Consider the following 14506-nt stretch of genomic DNA (forward strand, 5'->3'; position numbering starts at 1 on the left):
CTTTTCACAAACCCCAAGATTTTGGACTATTTTATCGCGGGGAGTGATTTGGTGATGTCCGCTCCTTCAAAGATTTCAAATCTAGACCTAGCATACCTATCACACTCTGCGAGGTAGCAGGTAAGTAGGTGTCTTCTCAGTGGGCAGTGGCCCGTCAGGATACCTATCAGCCTCCAAGTAAGCTAAAATAGCTATTTCGATTCTTCTGGTTTGATCACCTTAACAAACTTAATAGAGGATCAAGACCAGAGATGAACTAACTCAATCAGGAGCAAGACTATGCATAGTCCACGTTGGGATAACAATAACTAATTCAGAATCATCCATCGCAGAATGCGAAGGGGATTAACTCTAGCGGCGCTAGACTCAGTAAATTTATTAAATTAATCTATATTTGACTACCTTCGGCCAATACTACTACGGCTTTTCAGCCGACGGTAGTTGGTTCGAATTCCGCTCGTGAAACTAATTGTTGATCTCAACCAAAAACCTAAGATAAAAATAACAATAAACTTATGTTAAAACAACCCTGACCAAGCCTGACAAACTCACTGCTGCAGGCTAGACTCATGGAAGAGAAAGGACTATTAACCGGTGGTCACTCGCATATGAGAAAACATTTACGCAACATGGGCATATACAACGATAATCCCATCTGCAGATTATGTAATGAAGAGGAGGAAACAACCACCCATATCATCTTCGAATGCGAAACCGGCTCAGTGGGGATTTAACATAGCATATAGAAAAAACCTAGGGAATGAAATTGTAGCAGCAACAGTCAATGGCCTGACAGTTCTGTGAAGAAGGAATGAGTCGATTGCACTGAACTAGGAAACTAGAAAAGTACAATAAGCCAGAAGGCTTCAGTGCTTGGGGAGCACAAACCCCGCTTTCTAGTGTCCTTATCACCATGAACCGGAAGAGAACGGGGCTAGGTATGAAACATACGATCATTCATCGCTCGAACCAGGGTCCTTAACAAATCTGGGGCATCTGGTCTGGTGGTGGTGCTCTGAGACCTGACAGGCTCTGACCTTCCTGAGAACGTAGGTTGTAAAGAGATCGGATAATTTTAATCTTTGGTCTATCAGAGGCCTCTGGTTTTTAGCCATGTTTACAGTCCACTACTATTGGATACGACAAAGCTGCAGAAATAAATAAAAAATTAATTCTGGCCTAAATTCAGTACGTCAATACGACTTATAAGGAATTAAATTTAAATTTAGGAACAGCAGACCGAAACGGCCAACACTGCAGAGCCCGGGATGAAATTACTATAAGCGTGTTGGTTGGGCGTCTAGAGTATGATTTAAAACATAACAACAAATCCTGTTGGCCTGAAGATGATCTCAATAAAGATCGAAACGTTGGCACGATAAAGAAAATGTTTTTCTAAAACCTACATCACACCAGACCGCATCTCAGTATTTCTGAATAATCATCTACTAACGGTCACTAATCACCACACATACCAACAAAGTTTAACTATCGCAGGGGAACGCACTGTGGCCCTCAATTGTTGAACCATAAATTCACCATGATACCGCCTTCTGAACAAACAGAACAATTTAATAGGTTCAATCTTTTATATAAACACTAATCCATTTATGTTTTAGTAGTCAATTGACCAAGTTACTTCTTTCAATTAATCATTCTTTTTATGTAAGATCTTGGTTGAGATAAAAAAAAGTCGGTGTCGAATGCAAGCGGAGGAACAGAAGTGGAGGAAACACTTCGTACTGATTTTGGTTGAATTGAAAAAGCTAATGCCACGAGCGGGATTCGAACCCACGACCTTCGGCTAAATACGCCACTGCTCTACCACTTGAGCTTTTATAATGAACTATCAAAACAAGATGCTTATAAAGAATCATCAAAAGGTCAAATATTTTAACAAGACTGTAAGGCAAAAAGTCGACCTGGTTGCCAAACTAACATGGGCAGGCTGCATCTAACAGAAAATTAAACTTAATAAGTTAATATGTAGTTTATGTATTAATGTACATGTTTATGTAGATTTAGATTATGTACAGATACGAAGACAATATTGGGAACAAAAGATTTCTAAAATTTTCTTAAACCAATGTCAAACAACCCCCCCCCCCCAGAACTATCAATGTGTTCTATCCTTTAATTCCTTTTTAAAGAATTATAGGCTGTATAAATATACCAATGTTAACGGGATGTTCATTCAGAATTTAACAGAGCAAGGCAAGAAAGAGACTTGATTGAGTAAGAATGAGTGATTGTGTGGGATTGAGTTCGCGCGAGTGAGATAGTTCGAAAAGGTAGATTTAAAGGGACGACTGATTGATTCGAAGGGTGAAAGGGCAAGAGAGGGCGAAAGGGATCGACAAATAGGTGGTATCACTTGATCAATGGTATTAAAAGCCGAAAAGTTGAGATCACCCTTCTAACTTTTCAACTTGTAATCTCTTTTCTAAAAAAAACTTTCTTTTCTGATCTTTAATTATTGCAAACGTTTTAATTGAGAAAAGATTATTAAGTCCAAACAATAAGATGAATTGAATCGTATATTTTTCGGCCATTAGTTTTTGTTCAAAGAAGGTTCTTTGTAAATTCTTTATCCTCTTGGGACAACGACCTTTTACAGTGGTTTTCCTGTCTATTCCGTCTTAGATATCTTAGTAATTACTCGACTTTATCGACTTTATCCATTTCCCAGTCGTATTGTTGCCAAGAGTTCCATTTTTGACGTCATGTAAAAGTTCAAAACCTTTCTCCTATCCTTTTATCCGTCTTGATTTCCAATATGTTTTACTTTCCTAGTTTTCATTTGTTCATGGACTGGAGATTCAGTTCAGTTTGAACATTGTTTTCTGAATATATATAACTAAGAAGAAGTAATTCGGTTATATTTGAAATACAGTGGACGCCGCTTATAACTTTGGGACCGTACTTTTACGTATATACAATACATAATCAATGCAAAATTTAAAATGGTTTAAAGAAATTTGTTACTTTTGCTTGTTTTTTTGTTATTTTCCAGCATTTGAATAATATACTTCTCATAATCGTAGTGCTTTTGAAAATTGGTCCCGTGGTGCTGGACAGCTCTCCTCAACAACCCTAGAGCCCTTAGAACCTCTGAGTTTGAAGGTAGAATCTTCTTTTTGTCATAATCGTCTTCATCGGTGTCCTCCTAGTCAGCATCGTCATCCGATGTGCTGCTGCTGGCATCGTTCATGACGGACTGGCAGATATGGTCCTCGGAATACGTTTCAATAGTTTGAAGATTGGATCGATATCCATCCAATCCTCGTAGTTCCTTAGTAAGGTCTGGCATCTCAATAAGGCAGCTATTGTCCTCCTTCCCAGCTCTTCATCAAAGCAGTCTCGAATGGTCACATCACTAACGTTGTTCTACACTTAGTTGGCCAGGTGCCAGGAGAATGTTGATTTTCTTGGAGAGCTCGTAAGCCTTTAAAGTCGAATTTGAAGATGAAGTTGACTGATTCCAAGGTTTCGGCAATAAGATCGATAAGGTTTTTTCTGATGACCTGTAATATGCTTGAAAGGTTCGAATGATTCTTGGACACACGGCTGCATCAGTGATGTAGTGTTAGCAAGTAAGAAAACTAGTTTGATGTTCTTCAAATTCAAATTTACATTGTAAGCCGTGCAATTGTCTACCAAAACCAAAATGTTCTTCTCCAGCTGTTTATCCCATTTCGCCAATCATTCGCTGAAAACTTCTTGTCATCCACGCATTTTTATTTGCTGTATAGTTAACGGGTAAAGCTTGAACCCCTTTCAACCAACGAGGCTGCTTACTCTTTCCAATAACGAGCAGTTTCTTTTTCTCTCGCATCATATTGGCGCAACACAGCATTGTCAACCTTTCTTTGCAGGTTTTCGTTCCCTCATTTTCATGCTCTTTCATTTTTAAGAATGTAAATGTGTTCAGGTAGTTCTGTTGTACAGGCCAGTTTCATCTACATTGAATACATCGGAGGGTTGAAATTCGGCGATGAGAGTGGAAAAACTGAATTGTATCCGAAGTGGTGAGTCTTATAACCGAGTTTTTTTTCCAATGTATTCGGATACCTCCGGACTGTTTCTGGCGTTTCTGAACCTTATAGGCGGCTGAACCTTAAGCCAGGAACACACTTACCCGATGCTATGCTAAGGAACGCTACCCGATGCTACCCGACGCAAATCCAAGTATTACCCCCGTGCACATCTGCCCGATGCCACGTAACGCTACCCTGCTCTACGCTCTGCGATTTTCGTCGGGTAGCATCGGGTAGCGTTGCATCGGGTGTGTATCCGGCTTTATATCCGTGAGTCTTATAAGCGGTCCACTGTATATGAATAATAAAAATAATCATACGTTTCGGCCTTGAAATATATAATTCTTCCATCAAAATAAATGAAGGAGTATTAAGGGACTTGTAATAACTTATGCAAGAGAAAGCGAATTTACAAATTAGCTCAAACAGGTCTGTGATGAATAAAGCTTATTTCACCCGTTGACCTGTAACATTTTTTCGTAGTAAAACCATGGGAAGTTGTTTATACCGTCTAAGCTCTTAATTTGCTTTATGACTTCCTCCTTCCCGGTCCCACCCGATGACCCGTACGATATTTATTTACGATCCTCGGTGGCGGCTTTGACGACTTTTATCGTCACTAAATAAGCCTGGCCTCGATTTTGTGGTCAGTAGGTGCAACGACGTCTGAATAAATTTTATTCAGAAGAAACTGGACGAGAGGGAAGCGGAATTATTGTCGTTTCGTTCTCCTCCTGTCCTCGTTCTTGCCCACGGGTTCGCCCGGAAACGGCACAGCTTCTCCGTGCCTATTCCAGTAAACAGTCGCTTTTTTGGCGTTTGATGCCAGAAGAAAGGCTATCTCTGTCTCGATTTGGCAATACGGATATCAGATTAGATTGAAAATATTTCCCTTTAAGGGAATCTTCAGGAAACGTTTCACGATGACATCCTTGGCCGGATTTCATAAATGGTATTGGTTGTTTGTTTGAAAATTTAAGAAAATATGCCTCACAACAAAATAAAACCTGAAACATCTACTTACGAAAATCTGCAATTTAACATGCATTCTGTGAATAGAGCATATTTTTTCAATCTTGATCTAGGTTTCTCTAGGAATGGTTTGTTACTTAGATCACCCAAGACCTATTCTCTTTTTGATTTTCAATGTGTTCAAGTGTTCAATGTATAAATAAACTGTTTTTTATGCTTTTACGTTTTTGTATTTTATAGTTAAATATACAGAAATAGCTGGAATAGGATTTTTGAAACATTTATATATTGCTATCTGTACATAAAATATGCATGGAACTATTAATTCACTACTTTCGTGGTCCGCTTGACCAATTAATACATGACAATTAATTAAGGTTTTTAGTTGAGATGAAAAAAAGTTAATAGCACGAGCGGGATTCGTACCCACGATCTTCGGGTAGATACGCCGCTGCTCTACCACTTGAGCTATCGTGACCTCGATCCCCTCGGACATCAACTTCCTATCTCAACCCCACCTTATGAGTTTTCCCTCCTTTTGCCATTTTTCAAGAAGATCGGGGGTTCGAATCCCGCTCGTGCCATTAACTTTTTTTCATCTCAACTAAAAACCTTAATTAATTGTCATGCATGGAACATTCACCTGGATAAGCTGCTCAAAAATGAATTGCAAGTTTTGTAGTTTTTACTTTCCCTAGCATTTTTATTTTATTTTTATTGTAAATTGCAATAAAATGTAACAGAAATTATTATGGTTTTTCTGAAGGAAAATTTAATTAAAGGATTTTGACAAATAACAAAATAAAAAGCCCAATAATTGTCCCCTAAGTTTAAGAATTTCACTTATAAAATTAAAAACTGTTGTTATTAGAAATATATTGATTGTCCCCCAGTTCTGAATTCAAATCCCAGTACAAAACTACGGAAAATAGATTGTTGCGCTTTTTGCCTCTGACTATTTTTAAATTCTTGCTCAACTTTTTCCAATAACAAATTAACTTTTTCTTTAGTTATATAATCAAAAGCTCCAAGCTGGAGATTATTCTTTCGAATTACCTCTTTGGTCTAACATGTTTGGTAGTAGTGATAAAAGTTTTCCAATGTTCTATGCACGTAATGAGAGCATAAATAAAAATCGGATGTAAGCCTTTTTTCTAAATATGTTATATATTTGATGTATTATATGGGAGGTGCAATATGATTTTAATAAAAAATCATACCAACTTATCTAGGGGCGTCGGTGGCCGCAACGGTTTAGGCGTTGACACAGCGCTCATCACTGTAAGGTAAAGGTCCCGGGTTCGAATCCAGCGGCCCTGCATTCAAACACGACATAATTACAAATGGGTTTTTTTCAAAAACACTGGCACCCCGGGGGTGATATAACCTCTGCTGTTACGAACCCTCGTAAAAAAACAAAAATCTATTATTTTGCAAATTGAAAGCTTCAATAATAAATTTAATTTCATATATACATCATGTCAATTTAATAAATTGCAATGCATCTGATGACAATGTTCTCATTTTCTCTGTATTGAAACTTTTTAAAATTGGGTTTTATTATTTTTCTGAATTAATCAAGCAGGAGACCAGAAGTATCCAAAACGAAACTTTTCAAGCGGAAATATCAGAAATGTTCAACATAGAATAAGTCAATATTTTTATTATGTAAAAGCCAAAGGATCCTGAATAATTGAACTCTGAGCTTGTGGAACCCTAATAACAGATAGTCCGCTGTTTATTTTTCATATTATCATAATAAAAGTTACGTTTGAGAGAATGGACTTTTTTAAGACTTGTTGCACAATATAAACATCGTCTTAAAACGAATATAAAATGTTTTTAATTGCCATGTCCTACTTAGACGGTGTCCTACGCTCGAAATAGACAAGTGAAACGACTATTATTTTCTTCTTCCACCAATTCAATCCCACGTCTGTCGGATATGGGCGGAAGGACAATCTGTTTCATCAATGACTCCCACATCGGCCGAATGCTACCCGCTGGCATCATATAAAACGACAAGGGTACAAACAAATTGTTATCCTAAAAATAACATAAATAGTCACTCGGATTTTTAACTTCAGGATTGATTTGACAGTGAGGCAGGTCTCGATTCAGACAAATCAAAAATCCATGCCGGCCGAATCGGTAGACTTTTCATGTTCAAAGTATGTAGTAACTAAAATAATGGATGTCGGGTTAAATTAAAATTTTAAGCGATATATTTTTTGACACCACAAGCCTGGACAGTTATGAATATTCATAAAAAGGGGATCACGAGGGTAAACCCGGTCCAAAATATTAATTTCGTTTGGAAGCTGAAAGGCTCGTGCAGCCTTTGCAAATACCTTTTTTTATTTTTCCAAAGGTCCGTCCGGTGTTTAAAGATGTATACACGAATAGGAGAAAATTCGAAGCATTTTAATAATATAATATATAATTTAGTATATTTAGTGGTCTGATTACGAAATTACTTGTTTCAATTAATCATTCTTTGAATGTAAGGTCTTGGTTGAAATGAAAAAGCTAGGGTCACGAGCGGGATTCGAACCCACGACCTTCGGCTCAATATGCCGCTGCTCTAACCACTTTAGCTATCCTGGCTTCGATCCACTATGACACTAACTCCCTATCTCAACCTACAACCTTTCGAATTTTCCCTTCTTTTTGCCATTTTTCATTTGAGTCAAGACCTTACATACAAAGAATAATTAATTGAAAGAAGTAATTTGGTCAATCAGACACTAAATATAATGGCTTTAATAAGTAAAACGAGTATAACTTCACTGACAGCTCCCCATGGCCACTTCATAAATCCTGATTACACGATATTTGAAAAATGGCAAAAATGAGGGAAAAGTCGAAAGGTTGTAGGTTGAAATAGGGAGATGGTGTCCGAGTGGATCGAAGTCACGATAGCTCAAGTAGAGCAGCGGCGTATTTAGCCGGAGGTTGTGGGTTCGAATCCCGCTCGTGACACTAGCTTTTTCATTTCATCCAAGACCTTACATACAAAGGCTAATATATAATTTAATTCAATTAATTAAGGTTTTTAGCTGAGATAAAAAGTCAGTGTCACAAGCGGGATTCGAACCCACGACCTTCGGCTTGATACGCCGATACTCTACAACTGAGCTATCGTGACATCGCTCCAGTGGTAGAGTAGCGGCGTATCAAGCCGAAGGTCGTGGGTTCGAATCCCGCTCGTGACACTGACTTTTTTATCTCAACTAAAAACGTTAATTAATTGAACGATATTAATTGGTCAAGCGGACCACGAAAAATAGAGAATTTAATATAATTTAATTACTAATATTGATTACAATTTTCTATTTAATTTGACCGAGGAAAAAGTATGAAGTTAAAGATTATAAAGTTCACGCCGTGAATCGAGAAGTACTGACTCTGTTGTATAGGTATCGTTCTTTATTACTGCGAGTAACATTGTTGTAAGAGGGTTTTAAACTCCCATAAACTGCCTAACTATGCTAATTATAAGCATATTCAAATCTCAGGAAGATGGTCCCCTCTTTCTGCTTGTGTAAATTCAAAAGATACATAATAAAGGAGGCGCGGTTGCCGAGGGTGCTAACAAGATCGCGTTTAATTAATGTTCATATCCCTTGTTTACAGTTTTGTTCTCGACTGTGTTCCCTATGACGAGATGAGACGTGCAAGTTTGTCTTCGAGCCTCAGAGGCGACGGCATTTATGGCATTGTCCCATTGTGGATTTAACCATGGAAAACGGATCGCCCGGGGTGATTATCGCTGGCGTATTGTTCCAACTGTGTAATTATATGATTCACAGCCTAAACAAACCGATTTACAAAAACGAATATCAGATTTCAATATAATTTTGTTCATCGTGAATAATAGATTACACCCTAAACAAATTCAAAACCTGATGGAAATCTGTACAGTTTTAAATGTATACAATTTATTTGAATAAATTCAAAGCAAAATTTCATATTTATAAATTATACGTGTTCGTAAACAAAAGGAATATTCAATTAATTGATGGTTAAAAGATATACACTAAAAACAATTAGGATATTAACAGCAGTATCGTGTTTGAAAGTGTATTGTGCTATTGAGATACGAGAATACAGTGCCCTGATTGACCAGTTTGACTTCAAAGATATTACCTGGAGATCCTGGAACCGTAATTGAATTACGCGCGCCGGCGTTTGTGTTCGTGGGTGTTATATAAAGTTTGCCTTTCCTCGTAACTATGTACACTTAACAGACTTGTCTACCTCCATATGACCCTGATTGGCACATATAACCCTTCTTGGGTATTCATGAGTCATTTCTTTTCATAACTATTTAACAGACGTTTCAACCTTCTTATGGTTCGGACTGGCCTATTTGAATTCACTGATATATCCTCGTGTTACTTGACTTGTTAATCTTCATAGGCCCACATGGCTACTTCAGTGATATACTTGGTTTTATTCAATATTTAAATATTTTAATTAATATGTGGTGATTAGTGACCGTTAGTCGAAGATTATTCGGAAATCGTGAGATGCGTTCTGGTGTAACGTAGGTTTCAGAAAAACATTTTCTTTATAATGCCCACGTTTCGATCTTTGTTGAGACCATCTTCAGAGCCTGGGATTTACACTTTGTTTAAATTTAACAAATACATGTAGGATGTGGAAAAAAGTGAATTTATACAATGCAAAAAATATTTTTTATATTCAATCGAAGTATAGACTCACTCAATGTGTTTGTTTTCTGTAAAACAGCAATTGCACTCTCAACACGACACGCAAGAATGGCACAATTACGCAGAAAATAAACACTTTGAGTTTACTTTGAAAATAAAAAATATTTTTGCATTGCATAAATTCACTATTTTCCACATCCTAATGTATTTCTTAAATTTAAACAATGTTTGTAAATCCCAGGCCCTGAAGATGATCTCAATAAAGATCGAAACGTTGGCACGATAAAGAAAATGTTTTTTCTGAAACCTACGTTACATCAGAACGCATCTCACGATTTCCGAATAATCATTTTAATTAACTATTATTATACATAATAATTTAATTCATTTCTCTAACCTCTTATTTTCTCAATTATTTACTTGTCAGACTTGTTAACCTCCTTATATCCGTATGAGCCAATATAACATCAGTAATAAATCTGGTGGTCATAATTGCATTATGCATTTTTGGGTTTGTATAATTTATTTTCTTAACTTATTTGACAGATATGTCACCCTCTTTATAACCCTGCTTGTACAATTTGAGTTCCGTTTATAACCTCGCCATGGTAGACTAGGATGAGCATCGATGGTCGATGTTAGGCGATCGATGTTCAATGTTTTCAACATCGATCTTACTGTGCGATGTTTTTTGACCATCGATGGTGGGCTGTCGATATTTTATAAACTTTTTTAGTTTTTCCTAATTTCCATTTCTGTGAATAGGGAATGACCCATATTCTTCCGATTTGAAAGTGACATATCGCAATTTGTCAGGAGTTGTTCAATTTGTTGCCTTAGTGGCACATATGTTCCCTTTGATTATTTTCCAAAGCTGGATAGATTATTTGGAAAATCATAAATCGCTTTAAGGATAAATTGACTTTAAAGCTACGGTTTTTCAATTGCGTTCCGGTGAAGATGTAGTAGTGTTTCATTGTAAAATTTGGATACATTAATTCTGATAAATTAAGGATATGGTTGATTTTAGTTATGTACATATTAAACCTTTACTTTTTTTGAGCAGGGTCAGGAGGGGATTATGTGTTTTCCAACGTATCGAAGAAAATCGGCGAGGTATCTTTTATTTAAAAAGGACCGAGTGTTCTACATACAACTATAAATGAAACCAAAGGCAAAATAATTCCTAATAAATGTTATTTAAAAAAACATAATTTATTAATTCATTAATATTTATGAAGGTATTGGTTGAGATAAGAAGTCACCGTCACGGGCGGGATTCGAACCCACGACCTTCAGCTTGATACGCCTCTACTCTACCACTTGAGCTGTCATGACTTCGATCCACTCGGACACCAACTTCCCATCTCAACCCCACCTTTTGAACTTTCCCTCCTTTTTGCCATTTTTCAATGAGTTGGTTGAGATGGGAAGTTAGTGTCCGAGTGGATCGAAGTCACGATAGCTCAAGTGGTAGAGTAGCGGCATATCAAGCCGAAGGTCGTGGGTTCGAATCCCGCTCGTGACACTGACTTTTTTATCTTACCAATACCTTTCATAAATATTAATTAATTGAGAAATGGTCAATCGGACCACGAACTGTAATGGATTTAATAATTTATTAATCAAGTTCCTAATAAAGGTTCAGAAATGGTGAAGTTTGAAATCTTAGCTTATGTTTCTAAAGTGGCACATAAAAATAATGTTGGGGGGGGGGTTGCAACTGTTTAGGCGTTGACACGGCGCTCATCACTGTAAGGTAAAGGTCCCGGGTCCGAAGCCAGCGGCCCTGTTCATTCAAACCCGACATACTTACAAATGGGCTTTTTTTTCAAAAACACCGTCACCCCGAGGGTTGATATGACCTCTGCTGTTGCGAACCCTCGTGTAAAAAAAAATGTATTCATATGAAAATAATTTGTGGTTTGAGTAATGAGTACTCAAAAAACGATCGATGTGTAGACTATAGAGTCGATGGTCGTATCACCATCGATGGTGATGTTTCGATGTTTAATCGATAGTGACCATCGATGTTTTTTACCGATGCTCATCCCTTTGCTAGACCCAAAATCCATATTATACGCCCATGGGGTTCTGTGTAAAATAGTTTTATCGTATGAATTCATACAGTTCATAGTTTGTTCATGAAAAATCTTTCTTTTCCTGCTTATATCCCTCATTGATCCGTATGGCTTCGTTAATATAAAATGATTTTCTTAGGCTAACATTTCCAACGATCGTGCGTGGGTGAATCCTATATAAAAGTAATTTCTTTTATTTGACTTCAGCGATATAACTGGTGGACCCATAATTGCATTATACATCCGAGAATGTGTTCTTTATAAAAAATATTTGTTTCCTTAGCTATTAAAAATCAACTACCTCATGGCCTTAAATGACCCATATGGCTTAATTGATGCTTTTCTTAGGTAAACATTTTTATCGGAAGTGAGTACAAAAGTGATTATTTTCTGAATTATTTACACTTGACAGACTGAAGATATGATATTTGTTGATCGACCTGCAGATAATCTATGTAGAGTTCTTTGTAGAGGTCATTAGACAGGTGAAGAAAGAAGACGGTGTTGTCGCTCTATCTCTTATTAATTTTAGTCCTTAGTACATAGTTTCTGTAAATAGCTATAATTTTAGTCAAAAATACTCTCTGTGATCATAAATGTTACCTGTAAGAAATTGCTAGTCAGAACAAAATTGTTGGACCTTTAGTCTATGTTATGTATATTTTATTAGCGAGGTATTGTTAAACTTTATTATAAATTATTGTTTTTGTTAATTATAAATACTGTAATTAATAATTATTTACAATTTTACATATATGTCTATTTTCACTATGTAAAATGTAGTATGCTGGGTATGTGCTTCATAACCTTAAACCCAAAACGCTTTTCCATGTTAATCGTTTTCTACACTCTTGGAAAAGTATGTATATTATTGTATTTTGTTAACTATTAATTATATATTATCTATTTTAATTTTTAATAAATAGGCCCTGATGATGGCACTATAAGTTGCCGAAAGCTCGGTGAACCCAACAAGTTGTCTTCTTCTTTCTTCACCTGTCTACTTGACAGACTTTCAACAACCTTTGTATATGCCTGATTGGTCAATTTGATTTCAATGATATCACCTGGTGTTACTGGACTTGCATTATACATATGTGTGTTTATTATATAGAATTTGTTTGAAAGAAGCTGTTAGCTTTTCACATATTTACATTGTTAAGTGCTAAGACATTTGGGTAGCTCTGCTTTGCTATTAAAAAAAATATATCAAGCGGTGTTTTCATTCCGTTCAATTAATCTGAACATCCTTTTAGTTTTAGGGTTTAATTTCTACCCTCTGTATTTGCCCTCTCTTCTATCCTCTCTTTCGGCCGAAAACCCCTGAAACCCCGGTGGAAGGAATGTGGTTTAGGGGGTCAGGGGGATAAATAGGGCGTTAAGGGCGGCAAAGCGAGAGGTAATTATTTGAAGAGGAGCACTTTGATGCCGCTCGCGAGGAAACTGGATGATGTGTCATCCGACGCGGGCTAAGATTTACTCAACTTCAAAACTTGTACTAAATCGGTATTTGCGTCACTACCGCTTTCATTTCTCCCGTCTCAAAAATCCTCTGATACGCCCATCCTTATTATCTTTGAACCTTATTCCTTAAACTTCCTCTTCTATCTTTTATGTCGCTGATTTTTTTTTTTTTTTTCGTGCGGCAAACCGGTTGGGACATAGGATTGACACTAATGGCGTGAAGCTGAGACATACCTGTCCAACTGATTGGGGTATATATGATAACTTTTAATTACCAAAGACGAAAAATGAACATTAAAAGCATGGAACCTCACTAATTGATTTGGCAAGAGAAAAACGTGATAGTTTATCCTTAGATTAACAGATTTTCTGTAACAGACAGGAAGAATGTCACCTAATATAACAATCTTCTACAGTCTGACCAATGACTAGAAAATGCCGAATGATTTACAGCAAATTTCTAACTTATTACTAGAACAAAATTAGTTCACAAGCTTGTAAAATTCATTTTAAATGTGTTTCATCGGACCAAATCAGATTTGTTCCGTCTGATAGATGATGCACCAGAAATGATCGATGTTCAAACTGATGTCAACAGGATCAAATAGGGCTGATGAAGATTTGTAATTCGACATGAAAGATCATCAAATCAAGGAAGTGGTATATTGAACCCAAGATTGTTGACCCGGCCTAGTTCTAATTTAGTATATTAAATATGTAATGGCCGAAGGTCATGGGTTCGAATCCCGGTCGTGACACTAACTTTTCCATCTGAACCAAGTCCTTTGACAACAAGAAAAATAAATTAAAATTAAAATGTATCTTGGTATTTGCCGATCATTTTGGCCTACCCAAAATGGCGCTTTTTTCGGTGCTATATAGTATTTATTTATACAGTTACGGGTAATCAGCACTCTGACCAATCTGTCCTTTGATATTATAGAGCTTGAGACATTGTGCAAATCAATCGAGCTTGAAAATTGGCAGTTAGAAAACGTTAATATTTTGTCTGTAAACTGTCCTGAGGGTGGGAAACGAAGGCACACCATAGTCAGGTCGTACGGTCTATGCTGTAACCTACTAATAAAAACAACAGTCAGCAGCTTAATCCTGGATTCTGGTCACAATATTGAACACTAATCGAGTCGATAAGCCATTAAATTGCTATAGTATCACCAACATGCAAACATAAACGACGTAAACCAAGTGCTCAATAAACAATTTCGGTGTTTTATTAAGTCATCAAAAGCATAAGGATTGTGAGGATAGCAGAAGA

General features: G+C 36.8%; 1 protein-coding gene and 1 non-coding gene across 3 annotated transcripts in view; one reads left to right on the top strand and one right to left on the bottom strand.

Moving 5' to 3' along the window:
* The window catches only part of LOC106669061 (rho GTPase-activating protein 7), a 275493-nt gene that overhangs the window by 215954 nt on the left and 45033 nt on the right, over window positions 1–14506 (top strand). The gene's annotated exons all lie outside the window — the stretch shown is intronic.
* Trnad-auc lies at window positions 8086–8157 on the bottom strand. The gene has a single exon. It is a non-coding gene; the product is annotated as a tRNA-Asp (tRNA).

Source organism: Cimex lectularius, unplaced genomic scaffold (genome assembly GCF_000648675.2).
Source record: "Cimex lectularius strain Harlan isolate CLEC.00 unplaced genomic scaffold, Clec_2.1 scaffold171, whole genome shotgun sequence".
In the NCBI taxonomy this organism is placed as follows: Eukaryota; Metazoa; Arthropoda; class Insecta; order Hemiptera; family Cimicidae; genus Cimex; species Cimex lectularius.